Source organism: Nipponia nippon, unplaced genomic scaffold, assembly GCF_047370975.1.
Source record: "Nipponia nippon isolate SJK-2023a ecotype South Korea unplaced genomic scaffold, ASM4737097v1 scaffold_1, whole genome shotgun sequence".
Lineage (NCBI taxonomy): Eukaryota > Metazoa > Chordata > Aves > Pelecaniformes > Threskiornithidae > Nipponia > Nipponia nippon.
In genome coordinates, this window is record NW_028262290.1 from 42362255 (window position 1) to 42386935 (window position 24681).

The 24681-nt window shown below is 40.9% G+C and overlaps 1 protein-coding gene across 11 annotated transcripts in view; it reads left to right on the forward strand.

The window, feature by feature from the left end:
* The window catches only part of PLAG1 (PLAG1 zinc finger), a 55930-nt gene that overhangs the window by 10760 nt on the left and 20489 nt on the right, over window positions 1-24681 (forward strand). For 3 of the 11 annotated variants that reach the window (XM_087752956.1, XM_087753028.1, XM_087752964.1), the window contains exons 2-3: window positions 16331-16738; window positions 21739-21829. The exons of 5 other annotated variants lie outside the window; for them this stretch is intronic. The gene's annotated coding sequence lies outside the window, so the exon portion shown is untranslated. The remainder of the gene's footprint in view (window positions 1-16330; window positions 16739-21738; window positions 21830-24681) is intronic. 3 more of the 11 variants (XM_087752982.1, XM_087752992.1, XM_087752972.1) reach the window with 3 other exon arrangements.

Below are 24681 nucleotides of genomic sequence, written 5' to 3' on the forward strand. Positions count from 1 at the left end.
AAACTGGTGGTCATTGAGGGTACATCATGGAACAGTAGAGTCATGTGCTTCTCAGCAGGGGATGCTGCTTAATGATGGAACTGCAATGTCCTGAATGTGGAAGGAGCAGACCTGCAGTGAAGGATTGGTCTCTTTCTACAGTGTGAACAGGGAACTGCTTTACTCTGGCTTTTATAAATAAATTACTTATTTGGAATAAGATCAATCCTTCACTCGCTGACTTTTTCATTTTTTCCTGCAGTATCAGAAATGGGCACTTCAGGATGATTTTTACAAGTCTGTCAACTTGAAAGGGCAATTAATGTAACCGCATATGAAGTTAGAGTATTTGAAAAGGAAAAAAAATCCGTTTACTAAAGATCTTGGGAAAATATTTAACTGTCTTGAAAGCAAAAAAAATAACTACTATACTAATCTGATGATATTTTCCAACCAAGTAAATAATACTTAGATGTCATGGGAGATTCATTTAGCAATAGCTTGGATCCCTCAGTAAGGAAATGTGTGTTATAGTAATATATTTATGTAAATAATATATAATGTACATTTAGAAGAATGTAGTTTTCGGTAACAAAGCTATCAGAACTTGATTGAAGCAAAAAAAAAAAAAAAAGTTGTGTCAATGTACATCCATAACTTCTTTTTTTGAGGTAAAAAGGTTAGGTACCTAGACATGCATAGGTATTCGGAACCCTGCCATGATTATTTCTGGGAGCTGTACAAACACAAAGCTCTTCTACTACATTCAGATAGTACCTGATAAAGTGCTTTCTAAGGTTAGTGAGTTTGTTGGTTTTGTGGGTTTGAATTCAGAATTAAAAGTGACCTATAGAACAGTGATATGGTGCTGACTCAGTAGCACACAGTATTTTAGTCCAGTGTTGGAAGTGCGTATTATAAAACCTGAATGTACATGTTACATGTCTTTGGAATTGACTTTGTAGTAATGTGGATTATACCTAGGAAAACAAGTGTTTTGTTTTGTCAGAATTACCGTTTCCCTGTGGTGTATTTGCCTTTAATTGAATTCTGCTCTGTGATTTTTTTTTTCTTTTTGTTTGCATGGAATTGTGCTCATGCTTTTTCCTCCAAATAAATACAAATGGCATTGTACTCCTGCTGTGATTATTATGCATAACACCTCTGACTCAGCAGATCAAAAGTTATGTTTATTGGAAAACAGAATTAACATTTTATAATTTTTTTAAGACTACTTAAAAATAGCTGTGTCAAAAGAGATTATTCCTTTAACGTGCTAATCCACAAAGCCATCATGCATCATTCTGTAGGCAATGTTTTTATTCCAGGCAGCTACCTCTTACTAGAGTCTATGTGAAAGGTTTCAGGTTGTCACAGAAATATACCCATAAACTTGAATTCTTAAGGAGAGGGGCTTCTTTAATAGAATGCCTAATATGTGCATTATCAAATTGCAGCCTTTTTTCCAAAGAATTGTTTTCTATGTCAGCATGGTTTGGCCTGCTTTAAGGCATTCTGGTTATTCAAGACAAATGGTTGATTAAAAATGGCATATGCAAAATCCTTTTCTCAGTGTGGGGGGTAGGAATTCCTAATTTTGATGTAGAATATTATGTTGTGATAGCCAAATACCTGAATGGAATGCTATACTGATTATGGGAAAGATAGAAGAAAGGAGGATGAGAATTTATGCCAGCTGGATTGGAGACTCTGAGATTCATCTGGATTAGTAGTTTCAATTGCTAATCTTGCCCCGTGTTCCTCTGTCACTTTGTTTTCTGAAGTTGTATTTTCCTCGTTCAATTTTTGTCATTGTATACTGTCACTGTGTAGAGAGTCACACAAATGTGGGAAACAGCAATACTGACTTGGCAAAAAATTCTGTCAAGTGCAAAAAATGCAACAGAAAAATATAGTTCTGCCTTTTGACTTCAGAAAACTTAGGTGTTACTCGTAAGAACAGTAGATATGTGTGTGTTAGTCTGAAATTTGACTGTAGGTTGACGGCCACTGTGTATATCAGCGACTAGAATTTTTAGGTGTTAAATACCGATGTGAGGAACTTGCTTGTACTTGGTTGAATTACAGTGCAAAGTTTGCTGAAACAGCTTAGCAATAACCATTTTAATTTATTTTTACACATGCTAATTCAGAACGGTACAACATGAGTGAAAAGTTTAGTTGTTACTACTTGATACTCTGTTCTGGGTAGTTACGGAGCTCTATTTAATGTTATCTGACAGATTAGAGTATTTAACTTGAAAGTGTGCTGCTGCTCGACTGGCGAGCTGGGACATTGCCTCCTGTGATCTCCTACTGGCAAGAAGTCCGGGAAGACCATTTTAAGGCAACCTTGGCCGTACTTGAAACTAATAGAGTTAGGTAAGGTTTGACGTGCTGCTTTCTTCTTTAGGCACACTGAAACACCTTTTGCAATTTGGGCCAATATATTTTTGAACTGGAGAAGTTTGTTTCATATAATCTAAAAGACTGCTCGGTTTTGGTGCAATTAGCTCTGTACCTTGAAGTATGATTCCGTGGAGTTTTTGTTACGCTGGTAGTCTTATCAGCACGTATGACCAGAGTATAATACGGTGTGTCGTTGATCACTTCCGTATACAACCATCTGCAAAGGACAGTGCTATAATGAGACGCAGGGAGAATATGGGAAAGAAGATAGTATGTGATACAGAGTAAAATGAAACGTCGTAGGGCCTACGCTGAGGATGCAGTGACAGTCCGAAGAAGATTATCCTCAGAGTGTTTTGCTGTAAGGCTGTGTACTGTTTGTGATAGGACTTCCTACGTAGTGCCGATGGGGTATGTTAATACATGAAGTATTTTCAACAAGGCGTTTTATGTATCAGTAGACCGAAGTGCTGCGTGAAAGTAACTATGCCAGTCTTCATGTAAATTGTTTTTAAATAGACTGTTGAATAAGGTGGTGTTCTGAACAGTCACAGTTTAAAATCCTGATAAGGAGGGAATTGTTGTAAAGTGTTTTGTTCCGAAGCTGTATACTGAATCGTCCTGGCAGATAGAGTTCTTTGTTCTTCCAGGGCTGGCTTTTCACTGAACAATTAGATGAAGTTACCTACATTTGAACTGACTCCTGAAGTTAGCCTAACTGGAGTGAAAGCGATAATGCTGAAAACCGGTACATAAATCACTTTGTGGAGCTGGGTGGTTATAACTGCATTAGTAAAAAATATGTTCTTTGACTCACTGGTATAAATTTAAAAAAAAACAACAACAACAACAAAACACCTAGGGAGTTTTGTGTGTGATTAGGATAGGGTATTACTCAATTTGTATGTAGGGCCAGTGCAGAAACAGAGAATGCCTCTAAATTCAGCAAGTGGTGTGTGTTGCTCTAAAGGCAGCAAGTGACTCATGTGACTGTCTTAGCAGCTGGGCAGCAAGATTAGAGAGCTACTATGTACACATTCCCTTACTGAGGGGTCCAGGCTATTGCTAAATGAAGTTGTAGTCCTGCCAACAACTGAATAATGAGCATAAGAAAATATAGTAAATAAGTGTGTCATCAGGTTAGTGCGGTCGTTATTTCAGACAGTTGTTAAAGTGAAGAAAAAAACCCAACTTTTCCAAGATTCATATTTAAAAGATTTTTGTCCTTTTTTTTCCAAACGCTCTAACTGCATATGAGATTACATGTTAATTGTCCCTTTCAGTTTGTAGATTTACAAAAGTCATCTTGAAATGGCTGTTTCTGACACTGCAGGGAAAAAAAAGAGAACGTTAGTGAGTGAAGAATCTTATTCCAAAGAACTCATTTATTTGTAAAAGTACTAAAAATATGCTTGTATCATGAAGTATTTTGATTTGAACTGAAATTGGCAAAGCGTATACTTTTTGGTCACTTGCTAATTTGAAGACTTATTCATGATGTTATTCCTCATGTATTTCCTAATTGTAAGAATTTGGGAAGTTTGTTCCAAATTGTCTTTAAGTTTTCTTGGCATGCCAGTATGGATTAGTGGAATATGTATTTTTTTTATGTTTTTTAAGTTTTGCTAATAGAATTTTTTTTTTTTTTACTCAGATACTTGCTTTTCTTAAGAAAGTTGCTAAACATTTGTAATGCTTTGTCCTTTATATATATGTATTTACACTTACACATTGCTATTTCAACTATTATTTATGGATGTAAACTCAAAACTGTCACCCTGTCAAACACCTCTTTAGGACTAACCCTCATAAGAACTCCTTTCAGTCTGGAAGACCAGAAGACATACGCTTGACTGTTGCAATCAAGTAAATTGATACAGAAATCAAGAAGACAGGAATATGAAGTTCCTTAGTGCTATTTATAGTGTCAACTTTCAGACCATAATTATGTTTTAAAGATGAGAATGTATGTACTGAAGAGGAGCTTTTATATTTAAAACGCCGACACAGATAAGAGGTCAAGCCCATGATAAATTACTTACAGTAAAAGAGGAGCAGAAGAGTGTGTGTTCCTAGCCATCCTCACTGTGTCCCACTGCCCTCAAAAAGATTAAACTGTTTGTTTGTTATTCTGCTTCAGGTTTTCTGGATCTCTGCTTTCTCTCTTTTCCTGTCTAGTAATGACTTGTTTCTCATCTTGTTATTTTTTCATGTTTATTCCAAGCTTGTGCAGTTTTCCTCAACAACAGTTTTCATTTAGATCTCTAAGAAAAAATGGAAAGCATAAAATAAGGTTGTCCAGAGTTGTCAGTGCATATGAAAACTACCTTCTCAAGGTGGACCATCATTTTAATAATACTTCAAAACATCTTGCTGATCTGGCCCTTTTCTTTTTTCATGTGTTTAAATTTCTTCATAATCGGGTCTCTTACTGTTTAGTACTTTGAATTCTTTGCTTTATAGGAAATGTTCAGTTTGGGTTTTGTTTTGATTCATCCTCTCCTGAATGTTTCATTACTACTTTTTTTAATGTACCGTTCTCCCATACCAGATTGCTTTTCTACTCTGCTTTCATCATTTTTCAGTCACGTATTACTCATCAGTTGCAAAAGAAAAATGTTTGTGTTCTTATTCCTGCACCGCTTAGTCTGATGGTGCTCTGTGATATAGGAGCACTAGGAAACAGAGCGATACTTGTGTATTGCTAAGTAGTTCATAGGGAAAGCACTAGCAGATTGTGGCCAAGGATATACCTGCAAAATATGTTGATCCTCTGACTATTTGAATGCTTCAGTGAATTCTCATGTGCTGTTCTTAACACATTCCTTGAGATGAACCATCAGAAACGTTCATCTGCCAACAGTTTCAGGTCCTGGGTCTTGCTGCCCCGTGTTGTGTGCCGCAGCAGCTTCTTGGGCTCTGACTTCTCGCCCCCCAAGGAAGAACTCTGTCGTAGTGGAGGTTGTGTTGAGCTGCTTCCCTTTCTTCTGCAGCGTGCTCTGTTTGTTTAGAGCACCTTTTGCACAGCTGGAAGAATTATATAAAATAAACAACTGTCCCGGGAGGATATTTGTGTGAACTTGGACTTCGGCTTGTTTGTTTGTTCCTTTCAGAATTACGCCCAAAATTTCTTAGCCACAAATTTGTGCTGCTCCACTGAACTGAAGAGGGGAAGCATCTTCTCATGGATTCTAAGGAGGAAAGCTCTTAAGCTACCTCTAGCCAAAAATACAATATTTTCTTTAATAAATTTGATTTCCAAATGACCAAGGAGGAACAGCCCAGCAAGATCAGCCAAAAATATCTCTTATTTGTGTGAGATTTCCTCTTGTAAGTAGGCATGGTTTAAGAAAGGAATAGGAAAGATTCTTGCTTGATACAGTCCTTTTCCCCCTGCTCCCTCATGCCATTCCATCCTTAGGATGGGGAATCATCGTGGTGTTTGCTTCTTAGCAGTGTTAGAAAAACATGGATATTTTGAAGAATTTGAGGTGCTGTTTCTGATGCTACTTCTGTCCTTCTGGTGGGAGTTTAGCAGTGTTACTGTGGTGGCGTGTGCCACCTGCCCAGTATGCTTTCCTTTGACAGGAAGGCTACAACTAAGAAGAAAAAAATGGTTTGGGGGAAGTTGGTAGCTGTTTTTTAAAAAGCTCAGCCTGTGCTCTCTGACAGCTTTTCTTAGGGCTAGAGTTGTAGTCTCACCGCTTTCCTTGCACCGGGGGACGCCTGGCAAGTTGGCTGGAAGTTGTAAGTTGATCAGAAGTAACTCTCTAGCTCTTCAGTTTCAGATGTGATCTTGCCATTTGGTTCTTTTAAGGAATGATGAGCTTCCCAGTGATGAGAGAGAATTTCAGTAGTTGCCTTTGGAAAGAGAGAAATCTTCGTTCTGGTATCCTCTGAGAAAGCAAGCCTTCTGGGGCAAGCTGAAAAGTAAAGCATGGGAATGGTCGGAGCCTAGATAACTGAAGCGCTCTTCTCCAGTAACTATAGATACTGTGGTCTTTCACAGGAGAGCAGTGGACAGGAAGAATGTTTGTTTCTAAGCACTGATGACCGGGTAAGAATAAATAGAGCTAAAGGAGGCTTTCGGAGTTGTGTTGCTTTGTTCATGTCTTAAAAAAAAAAAAAAAAAGTAGTAGCATCCATTTTTAGGATTCAGTGTACTACAGGCTGAAAAGGAAAACAGCAGGCATCTGTCCTTCCCCTGACGAGCTTACAGCATTACTCGAAGGAGGAGAACGGAGACATGTGGAAAGGAAAGGGGGAAAAGCAGTTAAAGTACTGGTGGTTTCATATATGCACCCTGTTTAATTTTGTATGTTAATTTAACAACAGTGGTTGACAATACTGTTTTTAAATAAAATAGTAAATTCAGCTCATTTACACAAAGGCGAGTTACGTTCCTCTCAGTCATCACCATGGGTGCTCCTATGCTATCCTACTTTTCAGGCCCTGGATCACTGAAGGCAAACACCCCGTAGGATGCTGGTTCTCAGAGCTGTATGTATCCCGCAGATGGGAGTTCACAAGCCAGTTTGCTGGCTGGAAACTTATACATGGATCTTGACAATGGAACATATTTATGCAGAGTTCTGGTATGCTCTCTAGCACGTTTGATGTTTTGCTTCAGGCTCTGGATACTTTGAGAAATCCTGCCCTACAGCCACAGTCCGTACCCTCGTGAAATACCTAGCTGCTTGTACATTGTTTCTTGTGATGGAGAGACACTACTTGCCCAACCTGCAGCATGGGACTTGTACTGTAAGCACCTTGATACCAAAGCAGGAGAGCCTGCAGTGCATTTACAGGATAAAATGCAGAGTGAGAATAAAGTAAATGGCTCTTGTGATTTTTCTGAGGTTTTTTTTTTTTTAAGAATCAAGTTTCTGTGGCATTTTTTGGGAGAACCTATTTTGAGATTACTAGGCCGAGTTTTTCAAAACCATTGTCTTCATAATCTGTTTAGAACGCAGCTTTCACTGCCTTCCATTGCAGCTGCAGGCACTAAGTATTTCTGCAAATCACTCCGTGTAGACCCATGCCAAGGACCTGGAAAATTAATGACCTCTTCTGTAATGTTCAATTTAAATGACACAGAGATCTCTAGTAGAATCTGAGTTCTCTAGGACAGCGTTCAATTATCTGACTCAAAAGATTGGTTTCTGAATGACTAAAGGGCTTGTGGAATAAGTAATCAAGAAATTGGCCAAATTTGGGTAGAGTTCACAGGAATGACAGCTCTACCACTACCCCTGTCTAATTTCAAGTCTCCATCCCAAAGGACAAGGGTTCAAAACTCTAGGAAAAGGGAAAGTAGGAAAACTCTGCCAGAATCTTTTGACACAGACAAAACTTTTTTTACATTAACCTTTATTTTTTTTGAAATGGCTGTACTGTTTTGGAAGAATAAAAAGTAAAGAAACAAAACACTGAAGCAGACACTAACTTGTAAAATTTCAGCCCAAACAATGGCAGTTTGGCAAAGCCGTAAGTTGTCTTACGTAGAGGAGTTTGTCTTACAATGGCAAGCGTTTGGCAGCATGGTGAAATGCGATCCTGTTCCTTCTGCCAATAGTAAAATATGTTGGATTTGAGTTAGCATTAGTACCTACTGACAGCAGTGTCGGTTCTTGTGCAAATTAACCAAGGAATTGTCCTGCTTTCTGTTAGGGAACTGTTATCACAGGTCTTACCAGCCCAATCGAGGCCTGAGATGACAAATACTATTTTTAGTCAACCTGATAAATGCTGGTCAAATTCTGTTTGCATTTTATTTAGTAAGAATAATTACACTTGTGTGCATATCAAAGCCTGGTGTTCTGACAGTGGCAAAACCAAAGGTGTGGTGAAAGGCACGGGAGCAGGCCAAGCGTGTAGGGATAGCTTTCCCAGGGTGTTCTCCTGATCTTCAATAATTTGCTTGTCAAAGGCTTCCTGAGCCAGACATGGTGGGTTTGTATTTACTAACTCTTACTGGACTCTTTCTATGAACTTTTTCCTGTGACCTCTTGAGCCTTTGCAAACTGTTAAGTGTCTAAACACCCTGTTGCAAGGAGTTCCACAGCAGAAATGTGGAATGAAGAACAGGTACATTTCCTTCTTCAGCCTGTGTCTTGGTCATTTCATTTCACAACTCCAGCTCTTTTATTGGAAGAGGCAGTAACTACCAGCCTGTTCAGCTTCGTCTGTCAGTCTCTAGCCACTAATGCAGGTGTGCCTGCATGCAGTTCAGTTGCATCTCCCTTATTTACATGTTTATTGATTCCTTCAGAGAACTGCACTTGCTTCATAGAGCTTGATTTTCTTTTCCAAAAGTTGTGTTGCCTCTTCACCAGTATGTTGTGTTTGTTCATGTGCCCTCCCACATCCCCCCCTGCCTCCCCATTCTTATTCAAGTCTGTGCTGACTTGCCTGATGTAGACGTCAAGCTTACTATCTGTAGTACTTCGGTGGACATTGAGAATTGTTAGGAAAGAAAGAAAACAGGCAGCAATCCATGGTGTGTCTTCCTTCTGAATACTGTACGAAAGATACATGTAGAATGGAGAAAATACAGGACAAGGTGATGAATATGAACAAAGTAGTGAAACCGCTTTCATGCAAGGAAGGCCTAAGTAGGCTTAGACTTTTCAGCCTGGTAAGAGACTACAAAAGGGAGAGTACAGTAGAGGTTTCGTATCACAGACAGGGGATCATAAAGGAGTCATGAGTGGTACAGGTGGGATGAAGGAGGAGGAAAATTATTAACTGAGAGGAAAGAGAAATAATGGGAGGTGGGTTCAGAACAAGCTAAAAGAAAGCCATTGGGAATAAAATGTGCAATTAAGCTGTGGAACTCATTGCTGTGGGATGTTCTAAGTAAAAAAGCTTACATGGGCACAAGAGGGGACTGGCAAATTAGTGGAAAAGAAGGAAAATTGCCCAGGAAGTCCCTAAATCACAAATGGTGATACTTCCCCAAAATACTACACGCTTGCCTTCCTCATGACCTGCTGTTACTGAAGCAAGGATGCTGGGCTGGGTGGGCTTCTGCTCTGACCCGCTAGGACCATCGTTGTGTTCCGATGAGAATTCAGGGACCCAGAACTGGAATAAATCACCCAGAACTGGAACAAATCTGTCTGTGAACCTATAGAGATCCTAGTTACATTTTTTCCTGTTTTCACATCCCTATCTTCTGACATGTAAACTTAATGCCAGTGTTTTGTTGGCTAGGAACCCTTTTAATTTCCAGCCTACATTTACTTACGATAAGCTTACACTGATTCTTTATGCCAGTCCTGCTGATTGTCTCGTTGGTGTACTTACTGAGACCTTTTTTTTTTTTTTTTTTATTTGTCAGCTGTTTTGTTGTGCTATCCCAAATAATTTTTTTTGTGAATATGTATTACCAGATTTATACATGGTGTTCTCAGCATGATCTTGGTAGTCTGCTATAGTGGTATCTATATGTCCCTTTCTGCACTGCAAATACAGCTGCTTTTTTGAATCATTGTATTTTTTCTTCTGAACCAGCTCTCTTCAGTGACTTTCACTAGCTCCTTATAGGATGGTTATACACAAACTTTTTCCTTATCTGATGCTTCCAACTAATGATTTGTCACTTTCCAGCAGAAACCACTAGTCTCTAAGTGTGTTACTCTGTCCTTTGTTGTTACTTTTCATCCTATTTCTGTTGCAGCTGTCCTTAAGATCTGTTGCAGTTTTTCTTGTGTGTTGTTTCAGTCTGCATTGTACTTCTGGTACCTCCTAGTTTTGTATTTTATACACATTTTGGGTAGTGCTCACTTAAAGGCATTAAAAAATTCTAAATGAAAATGTTGAATCAAAAAAGACTGAAGACCAGTCTTGGCAGAAGTCCATAAATAACATCCTTCCACCTTTCAGAAAGAAATCTTGTTGTCATCTCCTCTTGATCTGCTGCTTTTCTTGCCATACTATTCTTGAACTAACCCCTCTCAGTTCAGCAAACTACTGCTCAGGTGGTAGTATATCAGATTTCTTACTGAGTGACACTAGAACTGTTGTGCTTCCTTTATATAAAGACTATTTTGTCATGTTGAAGAAAAGTTGGATGTTTGACACAGTTCAACTTTAAAAAAACGTGTTACGTTTTATTTGATTTGCTCTTTACCTTCATGTTTTCATTCTTTCTTTGAAAACATGCTCCAAGCAAGAGACCATGATAACATCATAAATTGTATGTCCTGATAACTTTTCTCCACCCTTCCTCAATATTGAAATGAGGCAAAAAGTATTTATTTGGATTTGATGCTGTTCTGAGACTCTTCCATCTCATTACATGGCAGCCTTGCTTCCTGTTAAATCAGAAGATAGAATTTCAACATGAAACGTAATGTTACATAAGTATAGTAGATACTTTTTTTTTCTTTTTTTTTTTTTTAAGTTCACCTTGCAGAAGGTCTCTGTGGTTGGTAGCCATCTGTGGTGCAGAGGACTGTAAACTCCTACCTTATTGCCACTGCAGTGGGAATAGTGAGTTGAAACAGTTGCTCAGTGCTTCTCTCTGTTGTGATAGTAGATGTTTGGCAGACTTAGTTCTGACCAAGTTTATCCACGGAAATACACGCACCTCCACTAATATGAACTTAGTAATTTAGTACCTCTCATCACCCCTGCTAAGGTGAGAGCACCTCACAGTGTGGTGATACCCCATTAGCCTGTTGCGCTCAATCTGTTCTGCCAGGTTGGTTCCCCTCGCCGCCTTCTTGGAGGTTTGGTCTGCAAGACAGAGGTGATGCCAAATCCCCTTGTTTAGCAGGGTGCTGAAACTTCTGCTGTTCCTGACTCTGAACGACTGCTCAATCCGGTTAGTGCTAAGAAACCATAGAAAATCTGTGGGTCCAGTTTTTTGGTGATTTGCAGTTCAGGCTAGAGCTGCGGGAATCCCAGCCTGCTCATCCCTGTACCTGAGATGGCTCTTCTCTGCCTCCTCTTGTACTGGCACTAATCGACTCCAAAGACTTAGACTGCACGGAAATGGTCGGCATTTTTTCTCTAGGGTTCATTTGACCGTTTTAGCTCTCTAGGGTTCATTTGACTGTTGTAGCTCTCTGGCCTGGTACACTCTGTGGCCAGACAAGCACCAGTGCGAGAAGGAAAGGGAGGGAGGAAGAAGCACCGTACCTTGAATGGTTTCAGTGCAGAGGCATGCTCAAAATAACTATGCTCTGGACAGGCTGACAGAGTGCTGTCCTGTGCTCTGTTCAACATGACAGCTGGACAGATGTGTCCATCTCCAATCCCAAAGCGTTAGCCAAGAGCTGTCACCTGCTTCCTCCGAGCTGCTCATGGGCGCTTGAGCCTGGCACTGCTTTCGCCACACAGCCCGGCCTCCAGTGAGGAGGTGGCTTGTGCCTGGCCAGCTTGGGGTGTTGGCTGGGCACGTTTATCTCTGCCTATGGTCGACCCAGTAAACAAGGCGCTTGCTTAGGTGGAGTTCCATAGTTCTGGGGGTGGGTGCTTTGCTTTTGGGATTGGGTCCAGAGATGAGAAGGTAACTGCAGAAGCTGCTTGCCAAGGCAGCTATCAAATCTGATGAGGGATCAGGCCTTGAGGTTAACTGGCAGCAATTATCTGTACCATAGCTAGATCCATGCTGAGTGATTCTTCAGTGTTTTGGTTTGTCTTACTTTTGGTTGGTTTGGTTTTTGGTTGTTTGGGTTTTTTGTTTGTTTGTTTGTTTTTTAATAAAAAAGGTGATGTCTCACAATGCTGGTTTCTGTGGCCCTGTAGTTCAAGGGAAGTATCAGCCCTTGTCTTTGCAAGTACAGCCTTTTGGGTACAAACCTTAAAGTTTTGGTGATAACTGTGGTAACAATGAGACTGAAATACAGATGTCTCAGATGTTCTCATGTTCCCATTTGGGGTACAGGCTCCTCTGAAAGCACCCCTCTGCTTTGGTAAGGAAACAAATGATTTCAGAAAGGGCCACATTGAAATCATGAGGCCATTGTACCTGTTCTGGTAGCGTTGTGTCATTTTTCTTAGCCGTTCCTTCACATAACCCTAGCTCTTTTTGACCGTTTTGTATCCAGCCCTTTAGCAGATGTTTCCCCCAGCACTAGTCGTGGTGGCAGCTTGTGCTAACTGGTGGGGCTGGGAGAAAGCGGTGTGTTTGGGGAGAGGGATGGAAGATTATCATCTCTACAGGTCAGAAAGAAGTGTTTTGTGTGTGGTCAATAATATGTAACGAGTGTGGGTTAGTAAGATGAGCTTCCAGCTCTCTCTGCAGGAGAAGGGGGTGCATACCTTTCTTTACTCTGGCAGATTTCTGTGATGTGATATGATACGAGGCAGGAAAGAAATGTAATTTCTACTAGCCGAGTTTCTATGTGTTACTTTCTCATGTGTTCTTAGTGATAGAAAGCTTGGGTGGATGCCGTGCTGTTAGACTGTATTACCCAGTGTTAGCTGGTCATGAATCCACACTTCGTGTTCACAAGTATTTCTTTTTTCTTAAAGACTGCTTGTTTGTGCAGTTACAAACACTGATGGCACGGGCTCGAGTCTCCACATCTCCCTTGTCTGCCCTCTGGTACTCAGATCTGGGTAAGCAGGGCAGTCGCGGTTTGAAATTTGTAGTTGTAACATTATCTGTTAGAAGTAAAGAAAAAAAAATCCTGCTAAAACAAGTAGTGTAGACCACACTGGATCTGCTTCAGATAAGCCTGTCCATTATTGTGTGCAATTAGACCAAGTACTTTAAAGGATTAGTAGATATCATATTTTAAGAGATTGTTTAGCGGTAGGAAGTAAGGCTGCCAGTGAAATTTTTCTTCTAGAGTCCAAATGCAAAGATCTCTTATTAAAATTTATCCAGTTGTTTAGCTTTTCTTAACAGGAGGTTCATAGGTCATAGAAACAAGTGCGGTATGAAATTTCAAACCCAATAGTCACCTGCTTTTAAAGAAAAATGGTAATATTCCCTCATTTTAGAAGGCAATGCAATTATTTAACTACTGCTTTGTGCTGTCAAAATATGCCCCTGTTTGTTTACACTCGTGTGTATTTGAAACTGTTTTGATTTTTGTTTTGTTAATTTTATTTTTAGCTGTAGAAGCCTGTACAGGCTCCCAAGGATTTCACTGGCTTTCTTTCTCGCCACTTTTTCCTAAGAAAAGGTGACCATACCAAGGCTGTGAATAATCCTCTCTGTATTCAAATCTGTTGGACAGTGACTGTTGCCTTGCAGTTTGTTAACACTGCTGCTTTGCCTCTGCTTTGCTTCATTTCACTTTTTAGGCCCCCTTCTCCTCTTCTCAGGATTCTCCGTTTTGGGGATTTTTTACCAACTTGTCACCTGCCAGAGAAAGGGGGTCAGGAGGAAAAGATTGCTTTCTTATGACTGTTTTACTGACAAATCCTTGTTGTTCCTAATCCACCTATAATTTGTCTCTGTTTCCTCTTCCTTAATCTCCGTTTGCCCCTATCTCCAAACCTCCTCACCCTCATCCTTATCACTCCTCCCTCCCCGATCTTTGGTTTTGGAAGAAGCCAGGAGGAGTGGTTAGATGCCAGAGGAGCTCAGTTATTACTTACACAGGGAAACATCATCCTGTCCAACAAGTATGCTATTTGTAGCCTTGAGGGATATATCTAAAGGGCACAGAGTTTCCACTCAAAATTTAAGTAGATTAGATTATGTATACATATTTGTTGTGACTTGGCAGGTATCCCAGTGCCCGAGGTCTTAAAGCATATACTTTGCTATACTCGAGGCAAGCTCAACTGCATGTTTCAAAAGATGCTCTGGAGAGATGGGAGGCTGCTGTTTGGAGTTCACAAAAGTGTTATCCTCTCTAGATCTGATACGACACAGGAATTCTGACTACTGTTCTGTCTAGTCCTGTATTTTGTCTTGATATTAGCTGCTATCAGATGCTTTAAGGGGTGGTATAACCATAAGATACAGAGGAGAAGGTCCTCTCTTATTTAACCCTCTGCTGGTTTGGATTTTGTCCTGAAAAAAGAGGGTTGGTATTATTTTTTCTGAAGCCCTCTTGAAATTGTATTATTATTCTGGATGATCCAGTTATCTATGTAAGTCTTGTCTGTCTAACTGTATGCTACCTTCTGGCAGTAAATCTCACAGGCTAATACTTTGCTGTTAAAAAATAAAGTGTTGGTGTTTAGTAGTTTAAAATTTGCTATGCTGTGGTTTTATTGAATGTCTCTCACTGCCCTAAGAACAGATGAGACCATCTGAGCAAGTTACTCTACTGCTAATGATTTTAATAGTTTTATCTTGTCATCTTGTTTAAAAAAAAGCCATAAAAATGCAGCCCCAAAATTCAGGTGCTGCAGATATGCTGGAGGGAACTGAAGTTAAAACAGCTGTATTTTATGAAATTCTGTTTGGTATGGCACTTTTCCTTATAAGGCCCAATGACCAATTGTTTTGATTATTTAGAAGGAAAAAATTCCATGAGAACTGTTACTGAAAATGACTAACTTGGCATTAGTGATCTGTCGCTCTCTTACAGCATTTGATGCAATACTGAAGTGAATTAAGATAGCTGAAATGTCCAGTTAGCCACTCAGTGCTTCAGCTGTTCCTGTGTGACCTGTTTGTTACATTTTCTTGTAAATTGCTGATGATATCTGTAAATAAATACTCCTCCTGTTTGTAGTGGTGTCTTCTTAACATCCAGGCCTTTGTAAATAAAGAACAGCCTCTGTACCTAACAGCTTTAACACTTGATTCACAGTGCACAGCGACCTATGGGCTTTTGCAGTGAGGAGCTGAAGTGATTCCTCAGGTTTTGCCATTAGAGCAGTGAAACCTTTGAAGGAGGAGCGTGGTGCTGTGATTGCTAATGGACGGTGGAGGATCTGCAAGAGCGGAGTGGCTAGGGCTGCACGTTAGAAACTAGGGATGGTAGGGTCAGGTTGCAGGAGAGGGGCATACTTGACAGAGAGGTAGGCTGGATTTAGTTAAGTGGTTTTGTTTCTTTATTTAAACAAGGATTTGAGGTTGATAAAAATGCACTAGCTGATATGCAGTAGATATGAGCTGCTTTTGCTCAAAATTGCAGAGGGGTACGTGAGAGAGATGGGACCAGGACTTAGCAGATCTGAAATGCATGTACACCTGACCCATTCTTTTGGCATCTCAGTGGCTTAGAGAAGGTATGCTTGAAAACAGTTACTACAAGTGCTCAAACCCGTTTGTGTTATGTATTAGTCTCTTGAAAGCAGAGGATAAGGAATAATCTATTGTGGGGATTTTTTTTACCTTCTGCATGGTATTTTTCCTGTATGTTTGAAAAAAGTTTTGCTCTAACAAACAGAAACTGCATGCAAAATTTACTTCATTTTCTTTTTTTACTTCTATTTTGCTTTTCTAAGAATGGAAACATAGGATTCACTCAAGCAGAAAATAAGTAGAATTGTCTCTTTGTGAACCTTAAAACGGAGGTAGTGACAAAGAATGTCTAGGGTGTTGATCACTGGCAAATAATTAACACAAACAATTTAGTATGGCTTAGTCCACAGTCGGATGTTAACTTGAACACACTTCAGTTCCTCTTACAGCATCATGTGTCCGTGCTGAACTTAATTCTCGAAGTTATATCAAAAAGGACTGCTTACTGTAGTAAGTGCAGTAAATGCTTGTTGCAGTGAGTTAGCTTCCACTCTAAGGTTTGTTTGGGTTAATTGCTTATAATGTGCTGGAGTTTGTATTTCTTCCCACCTGGCTCACTACCTATGTCCTTCTTTACTCCAGGATCATCCTGACTGGAGGTAAATGCTCCATACATGTTGGCAGGTAGCCAAGAGTGCTGCTTTTTGAGGCGGGGGTTGTAAGCAAGTTGATTGTAACGATTGATTAGTTTTGAAGAGTCTGCCAAGGCTCTGGTGGCCTCTGATTGATATATGTCTGACCCTACTGAGATACGAATCGTTATGGGATGGACAGGTACAGGTCACTGCCCACATAAACGAAAGTGAGAGAGCGCACCTGGACCCGGCCTCGGGGATGAATCAACACAAAAGGCCACAAAGGATGTAGCAGAAGACAAAGAAACACAACGGGATTCTTGATCAGTGCCCTCATACGTGCTCTGGGCTGTGGTTTCGCAAGTGACATTGCCACTGAATCCAGGAGTGATTTATTTTTTTTTTCCCCCTGGATGGTGCGCAGTGCCACAGCAGAGGCCCGAGGTAACCGGGTAAAAACCCAGCAAATAAAGGTCAGTAGCCTCACCTATGCCATAATGTCCAGCTGGGCCTGGGCCTGCTGCAAGCACTGTGACTCATCAGACGTGAACAATACCCAAGAAACGGCTACAAGATCCTGCAGAGGCTGGAGGAGGAAGATGATCCAGTAAGTATTGCATGCCCAGTTGCACAATAACTTCACAGGAGGGTTTAAACTACTTTTTTCTGGAGCGGAGCTCTCTGGCTCAGGTAGCAGCCTTCCCCTTGCCATTTAATTTATCCATTCTCAAACTTAGATCAGACTCTTGTTATATTTATTTGCTGTGGGCTCCTTGTCCACCCAGATGCACTGACACTCACTGGCCACCTCTGAACTTCTGCACTCCAGCTACTATCCCTACATCTCTTAATTTCTCTTACCCTCTCACCCAGAGTAACAACCTTTGCTGTTGGTATCCCCCACCCCAAAATTTTGTATGTCAAATCCAGCAAATTCTGTTCAGTCTTCACTCAGCTACCCTTGCCTAGTTATCAGTCCTGCTGTACTGAAGGACTTCTCAGAAACTTTAGTGTGTCAGCTCCCTTGTTACCTCCATGTCTTTTCCTTCCCCTTGTTCTCTGCACTCTCTACCCTCTGCATAAGAGATCCATCCCATGAGGAGCGGCATCAAGTTATCCTCACTGCCCAAGTCTTTGCAGCTCTGTCCTGTAGCTACCTTGCCCTGTTTGGGAAGCCTGGGGATCTCCAGGAGAGAGGTGGCCCTGCTCTCGGTGCCGATGTCACTAGGGAGCACGCTACCCGCTCCCTGCCTGCCTTGGGGAGCCCTGGGGCTGCGGGGAAGGCACGAAGCAGCCCAGCCCAACTAGACACAGCAAGGAGCATGCTTGTCCCAGCTGAGCCAGAGCCACAGCACGGCTCACCTCCACGCTCCCTGGAGCTCAGCTCCTCATGTGGGTGCAAGGGGAAAGAGCTGGAAGGCTGGAGGGAACGGCGTGTTTGCGGGGATGCGCAGATGGAGAGGGCGGATGGTGTTATAGGGGACCCTGTGTATCCTCCTGCTGCTGCCTGTACCCCTGCCCCTGCGATGTGTCCTTCAGTTTAACAAGCGTTGGTTTGCCTTCCTCCCAGTAGTGTCATCTGTCGCATCCCTGCTGCTGACTCAGGGCTTTCTCCAGTACCTGACTGCACAAATGCAGAGGCTCTTGAACACACTTTTTGACGCCTTTGCATTTTTCATATTGCCTTTTAATTTTTTTTACTCTTGCTCCCCTCCCCAAAATGGCACCCTCTCATCAGTCTCACTTTAAAGCTTTAACGGTATATTTCTTTGCTGTGCCAAGTCCCAGGCACGAGTTGCACTTTTCTGCCTCCTTTCTCAGCTGATTTGATCTCCTCTCGTTTCCTTCTCGCTAATCACAGCCTTCCCCAGCTTTGGTTATGCTGCCCCCCTGCTCCAGACCTTAGTCATGCTCAGAGTGTTTATAAATCTTAATGCAGTCTCAAATATAAAGCTGTGCTGTCACGGAGTTTCATTAGCGTGCTCAATCTTTGCTGAGGGTGAAGTACACAAGGAATTTTGAACTGCTTTGCTGTTCTAAAACTTCTATTTAGTAGAGTGAGCTTGTGTATACGTAACAACTGCGGCAGAATTTGCGTGATTTTGCAGTGTATTTTACAGTAATTTATAAGAATGAAAAGAGTGTGTGGGAGAGAGGTTTGACACGAACATTGCAGGTAAAGGTGGTGTTGGGATTTTTCCTTTTTTTTTTCCTTTTTTTCCCTCTTTTTTTTTTTTTCCTTAAGGAAATGCTCCTCTAGCACTTCTGGATGAAACTTGTCGATAGGTAGCCTTTCAGTGTATTATCGCAGTTTGCCTGTTGTCTTTATAAATGAAGCCCTTAAGCACCCCAGGAATTTGCAAGGGAGTAATATCCTTCAGCATGCGGACAGCTAGTTGCACATGTGTGCTGTTACAAATGTAATGCCTACTGGTTTTTTCTTTAAAAAAAAACCAAAGGCAGAACCCTTTATACTCATGCCTATCCAACAGTGTCTGACCATTTCACGTTTTGAAACAATAGCAAACAACTTACCCCATTACTTATGTCCCAGAAAAACCTACAACAGCATATGTAGTATGTGGAAGTAATTTGGAAGGCATCTTGCAGTTTTGAAGGGAACACAGTGAAAAGAAAAGTTGGGGGAAAAGAAATTGAATGTGATCATGAGGGAAGAAACTAGTTAGCAGTATTAAAATAGAATTTGTAATGAGTGGGGTGACGAGTAACATCTTTATTTTTTCTGATTTCTCTTAGCACATAAAAAAGCTGCAGCCCATATGAAGAGGGGAATTATTAGCTAAAAGATAGCCATCAGATTTCAGAAGATATACGAAAGGTGGATCTGAACCTTGAAATTGTCAGCTCAGCTCAGCAGGAGGTTGCAAAGGCAGAGTGGTGAAAGGAGGGTTTCCTGGAGAACTACCAGAAGATTGAAATGGATTATGCCGTTCTGGAAGGGGTCAAGAAACAGGCAATACAAAGGTGCTAAACATAAACAGTTGTAACAAAACACTGGTCAAGCACATTATCTCCAACACCCTGTAAAACGTAGAAGATGTTCCATATTGAGACCACTATGTCAGTTGAGCTAATTAGAAATGTTGCCTGACAGTATTCAGGATCTTGTGTACATCATCTAGAAGAGCACTCCTTGCACAACCTACTTTGTTTTTAAGGTCATTATTTTTTCATTGAAAAAGCACCATCAGCTAAATCAGTAAATAAATTCATTTTCTAAACACCTGTCTGAAAAATAATTGAACACGTGACTATTGTAAAACTCATCTCTTCACAACTTTTTAAAAATAAAATTAAACTAAAACATACCTTTTGATTGCAAATTTTTTGCTAGCCTACAGCTCCTTTCCCACAGCATGAAAGGAGCTCAAGCGTCTTGTTGGAGAGCACTTAGAGGAATACGTTCTCCAGGACCCACAAAAGCATCTCCATTTCATGTTCCCTTCTGCCCTCCAGGATTTTTTCCCATAATGTGCACAAAATATTGATGCATACCATACAGTCATAAGACTGTTTTTACTCCATCTTTTTTGTCTCCATCTTCCTTCCACCTTTCTGGAAGCCTGCCCCACTGGCAGTCTGCAGCTGTTGAAGGCAAGTCTTGCATGTGTTTTTCTCCCATCACTTAATGTAGGCTTGGAAATCAGGGAAGCAGAGTCCACTAAGTTACTTGAAAGAAAGGAGGAGAGCTCTTAAATGCCCTGGTGTCTTGAACTGTGGAGAACGAAAATTACCTTGCAGGACACAGGTCTTTCATCGTAGACCACCCATTATTAGTATTGGTGAACGCCTACTGTGATAAACTGTGTCCAGTAGGACTGTGAAGGAATATGCCACTGTGTTGATAAAGTCTTAAGCCTGTGTGTCTGGGAGGTGGATCTGGGGTAGAGCAGGGCAACAGGTATGCGTCTCACCACTTCTGTGCAAGTAGGGAACCCTATCCCTTCAAAGCTATCTGTGCCCTCCTGTGCATTGACAGACATAGAGAAACCTCCTCATGCTACTGTCAGCCTTCCTGACTTGGTTGCCCTGCCAATAACAAGCTGATTACCTTGTAATTTAACGGTAAATTTGTTTGGTGACTACATCATTGTGACATTTCATCAGGCTGACAGGAGCTCCCAGGAGCTTGGTTTTCTGTTCGTGCAACTCCAGGGCAGAACCTGTGTGGACTTCTGGCAGGTTCTGCCTTTGCTGCCTGAAACTAGTCATTGCTGCCACTCACCTGAATCCAAAAAATTGTGACTGTTCTGCATACTAACTGCCTGGTTTCATCTCCCTCTGCTGCGTTCAGTCGTGTAGCTCTAAATCATGCATGACTGCTTTTAATTGTTCATTAATCTGGCATCACATCTCAGAATTCTTAAGATGTGCACCCCAAATTGCGTTGCATGACAAACTGAAGCAGAGCACTGTAAATGAACCGCTCAACACGCCAAATGGGAGATGGGAACAAATGCAGAGCTACGTACTTGCCCCGTTAACAAGGATGTTCTCATAGCAAAATGGCACGCAAACACTCTGAAGTTACTGTAATCAGAGTAAGCTGATGAGGTGTATGCTAACATTATTGCATAGACAAAGCTGGTATGTATGAACAGAGTCAGAAGTACGTGCAGTGTCTGCGCTGCGCAGGTTCTGAAAGGCTCGCTGATTACAGCTTTGAAGAGGGATTTGCTTTGGTATTACCCTAAGTATTCTGCATCTTTAGTTATCCTTTCCTAAGGCTTTTGTGTTTTAACTCATAAGGTCATTGATACAATCATCCAGCATCACAGTTGTAGCAGTAGTAGCAAAGGCCATCATGACTTAACATGACACTTTTTATTTAAAGTTACAATAACCTACGAAGTATTTTCTTTTCAGATAGCACAGCAGTTCCATGACTGCAGAGTGTATTGGAAGATTAGTGGCTGCTTGGAAACCGGGCACTCTTTCTTACTTGTTGCCTTTCTTTTGGGGGCTGGGATAAGAGGCAGAGGAGGCGGGGCAACCAGGATCAGTGTTTTAATTGGAATAGCTTCAATAAATCATATGAAAATCTAAGGTTACGAAACAATCAATGCTAAACCCTGTCACAGTTTTTGCCCCCAGGCAGTGTTATTCAGGCAGCGTGATTCAGGGCAGGACTGGGCTTCTGCTACGTTCTTTGGACAGCCGTGTAGAGTTACCACCTACACCTGGGATGCAGCATATGTACTGGGGAGACTACCCTTTCTTTCAGTCACTTCATTTCTGTCTTCACGAGTTGTCATTTTGTCCCAAATGTGAGCTTCCCAACCATCTAACCTAACCTCATGAGGCAAATCTAAATCTCCTGTGAAGGGTCTTGTCCTGTTGCAGTCACTTCAGCTTCTATGTGGTATCGCAAGTTTTCAAAGACTTCTTCCCACCACCTTGCCCCTCTTATTTGAGCTTGTGTTAGCAAGATGGGTAAGTATATTCCTTTTTTTTTTTTTTTTTTTTTTTAGTAGCAGACAGAAATTGTGGTAGGGTAGAGGATTTCTCCAAGCCCAAACGATGAATCACTGGTCGGATTATTGTAGTCCCATGTTTTCTGACTTCTAGTCCGTGCTTATTTTACAGACTTTGCTATTTAAAACCTGTCGCTGCCTTCTGGCGGTTCCTTTGTGCTGTCTGCCTAGCAGACCTTCGAGTGAAATTACTGAGCTTTTTGGTAAGTTTTACTTTTTCAGCTTAAATGAGAGCACAGCAGAGAGTGGAGTGACTGGTGGCTGCTTTTTTCTGTGCTGTTCCAGTTCAGACCGTCTCTCTCTGACTGAGCAGAGGTCACTAGCTGCACAGGGTTATGTTGTGTGGTGATATATACGAGTGGAGTTTATCTTGAGTTCACTGGTGTCATTGTGATTTCCACCTAGCAGACCAGAGCACCAGAAATCCTTTTACTTGGCCGAGTACCGAAACTGTTAAAAACACCTTGCATTACGATTCAAGTTAGATCACTGTCTCAAAAAGTAAAACTTGTAGCTTCCTATCCTATCTAGTTGTGCTCTGCAACCTAATTCTGTTGTTTAAATGGTACATCCTAAAGTATTACAGTTGAGAAAAATCTTCTGAAATGTTAAGTGTGTAAGATCATGGTTTCAGGGGTGGTCTGGGCCAGGCAGGCCTGCACCAGGCAAATCTGAAATCTGTACCAGGCAATTTTGGTAGGTTCTATAATAAGACATAGCATTGATGGCCACCTGGGTAGGTATGATTATGTGGGAAAAGTCAAAGCAGCATTTGTAAGAGAGTCCTGTCTTAGGGAGTTGGAGTTCTTTGGAGGCATCAGCAAGAATTAAAGATGTTCTGGTTCAGAAATCAAAGTGAACTTTATCAAAAAGGCTTTTTAAGGAAACTTAGGAGCCATAATGTAAGAGGGAAGGTCTTTGCACAAGTAATGACAGATTAAAAGGTAGGATCAAAGGGTGGAAGTAGAAGGTCACTTCTCAATTAAAGGAGGGTCCCAGTTACGTTCCAGAGAGATCTGTACTGTTCGTCACATTTGTAAATGGTATCAGTAAGGGGATGAGCAATTGGGTGAGCAAGTTTGCTATGAAGAGAGCCAGCTGTGGAGAACAGTAGAAGGACATTAAAGTGCTGAGGACTGTGCAACAAAATGGGTGATGAAATTCAGCGTAGATAAATGAGGATAACTGAGGAGCACCAGGCAGAACAATCCTGATTATGTGTAAGGTTATGAGTTTAAGCTGAGCATTACCATTGAGGATTAAGATTTGGGGATTGTGATTGGTGATTCTGTGAGATAATGAGCTCATCGGTCACCAAAACACAATCCAAATGTTAGGGGAGAGAAACACAGAATAAAATTGAGAATGTCGTTACAAGAGTGTATGGTCCAGTTGCCTCCTGAGTGCTGTGTGCGCTTCTGGAGCCTTCATCTCAGAAGGGATTTATTAGAACTGGAAGAGGCTTAGAGAAGGTCAGCAAGGATGATGAGCTACATGGGGTGGCTTCCATATGAAGAACACTTCTGTAAACTGGGACTTTGGTCTGGGAAAGGAATGAATCGAGGGCAATGCCATGAAGATCTGCAGAGGAAGGAAGAGGCAGACTGCCTTTCAACCACTGCCTTTCAAAACAAGAACATACACAGTTAGGAGGGAAGGCAGATTCAGAGCCTTCAAAAGGAAGAGGTTCTCGATAAAATCGGAGAGACCTGTGGGATGACTTTTCAAAAGTATGCTGTAGATGTTAGAAACTGATACAGTTTCCAGGGGGAGCGTGGACTATTGCTTGGAAGGGTGACGTGCTGCTGCAAGTTGCTAAACTTACAGAAACCACATATGGTTCATGAAATCCCTGACATCAAAGTAGCTGGAGATCAGAAGAGTATCAGTGAGAAATATCACACGTTCGTGACCTGTACTGTCCTTTTGGCTATTACTGGAGGCAGAATACTGACCTAGATGTACCGTTAATCTAGCTCACGCACCTAGTCTCATTTTAAGATGTCTTGGGACAAAGAAAAATAACGTTCCTTATGAACATCAATTAATTCCTGATCATATTAGTGTATAATCTCATAGGCACCTTTAGGATGTGTGTTTGTGTTTACTTGTACATACGCAGGATTTGCTTTTGATTTTATTATTAAAATGTCATGGTCCTATATGCAGATTAAGTAGTAACCAAAATTTGCTTTCACAGAAGCATCATCACTTTAAAAATGGATGCAGATTATTCTTGGGGGGTTTGGGGGGGGGGGGGGTGATTCCAAAATACGTGAAAGCACTTTTGCAGGTTTTAGGCGTTCTAACAGTAATTACAGTATCAACGTTATTTGTATCACTCTCCAAAGTTTTTAGAAAAACATCTATGCAGTGCCATAGAGATTCTTAAAAAGCCCATAAAACCACAATCATCAGATGGGTTAACTCTAGGCAGCTCTTGTTTCCTTTAATTTAGTATAAAATCAGGAATCCTTTGGAACATTTAGTAACCAAAACTGAGCTCTCAAGATTTAAAGTGGACCTAAGTAATTTGAAACATGGAAAGCCCACAAAGAGATGCTGGATAGTATTGTGATTTTTTTTCTTTAAATTACAGACTATTAGGTCATGATAAAATAAATATTGGTAAGTTCATGTTCTACTTTTCCAGAAACCTAAGAAGAAAAAAAAAAAGGCAGGCATGATATAATTTTTCTTCTATATTCTGAAAAAGGTTATGTAATACTCTTTCTAGTGTAGCATATTATAAGAATGAGTTATTTTCTAAAATTAAAAAGCTGGTTGTCCAAATTTTATGACTGTAGTACAGCTTTCAAGAATTGCGAAGTCTTATGATCATGAAAAAAAAACCATGTTGTATCTAATAGTCAAATCTATATAAATACCTGTTTCTGTATAGTGGTTACTGTACCACAGCAACCTAGTGGTTTTTTCCTCCAAATGCTCCTTAATTAATAAAAGGTATGTATATTTAGCAAATGTTTACTAGTTGAACCTATGTGTTTACTATTGGAATCTGTATATTTACTGCCCAGAAGAAAAAAAAAATGGG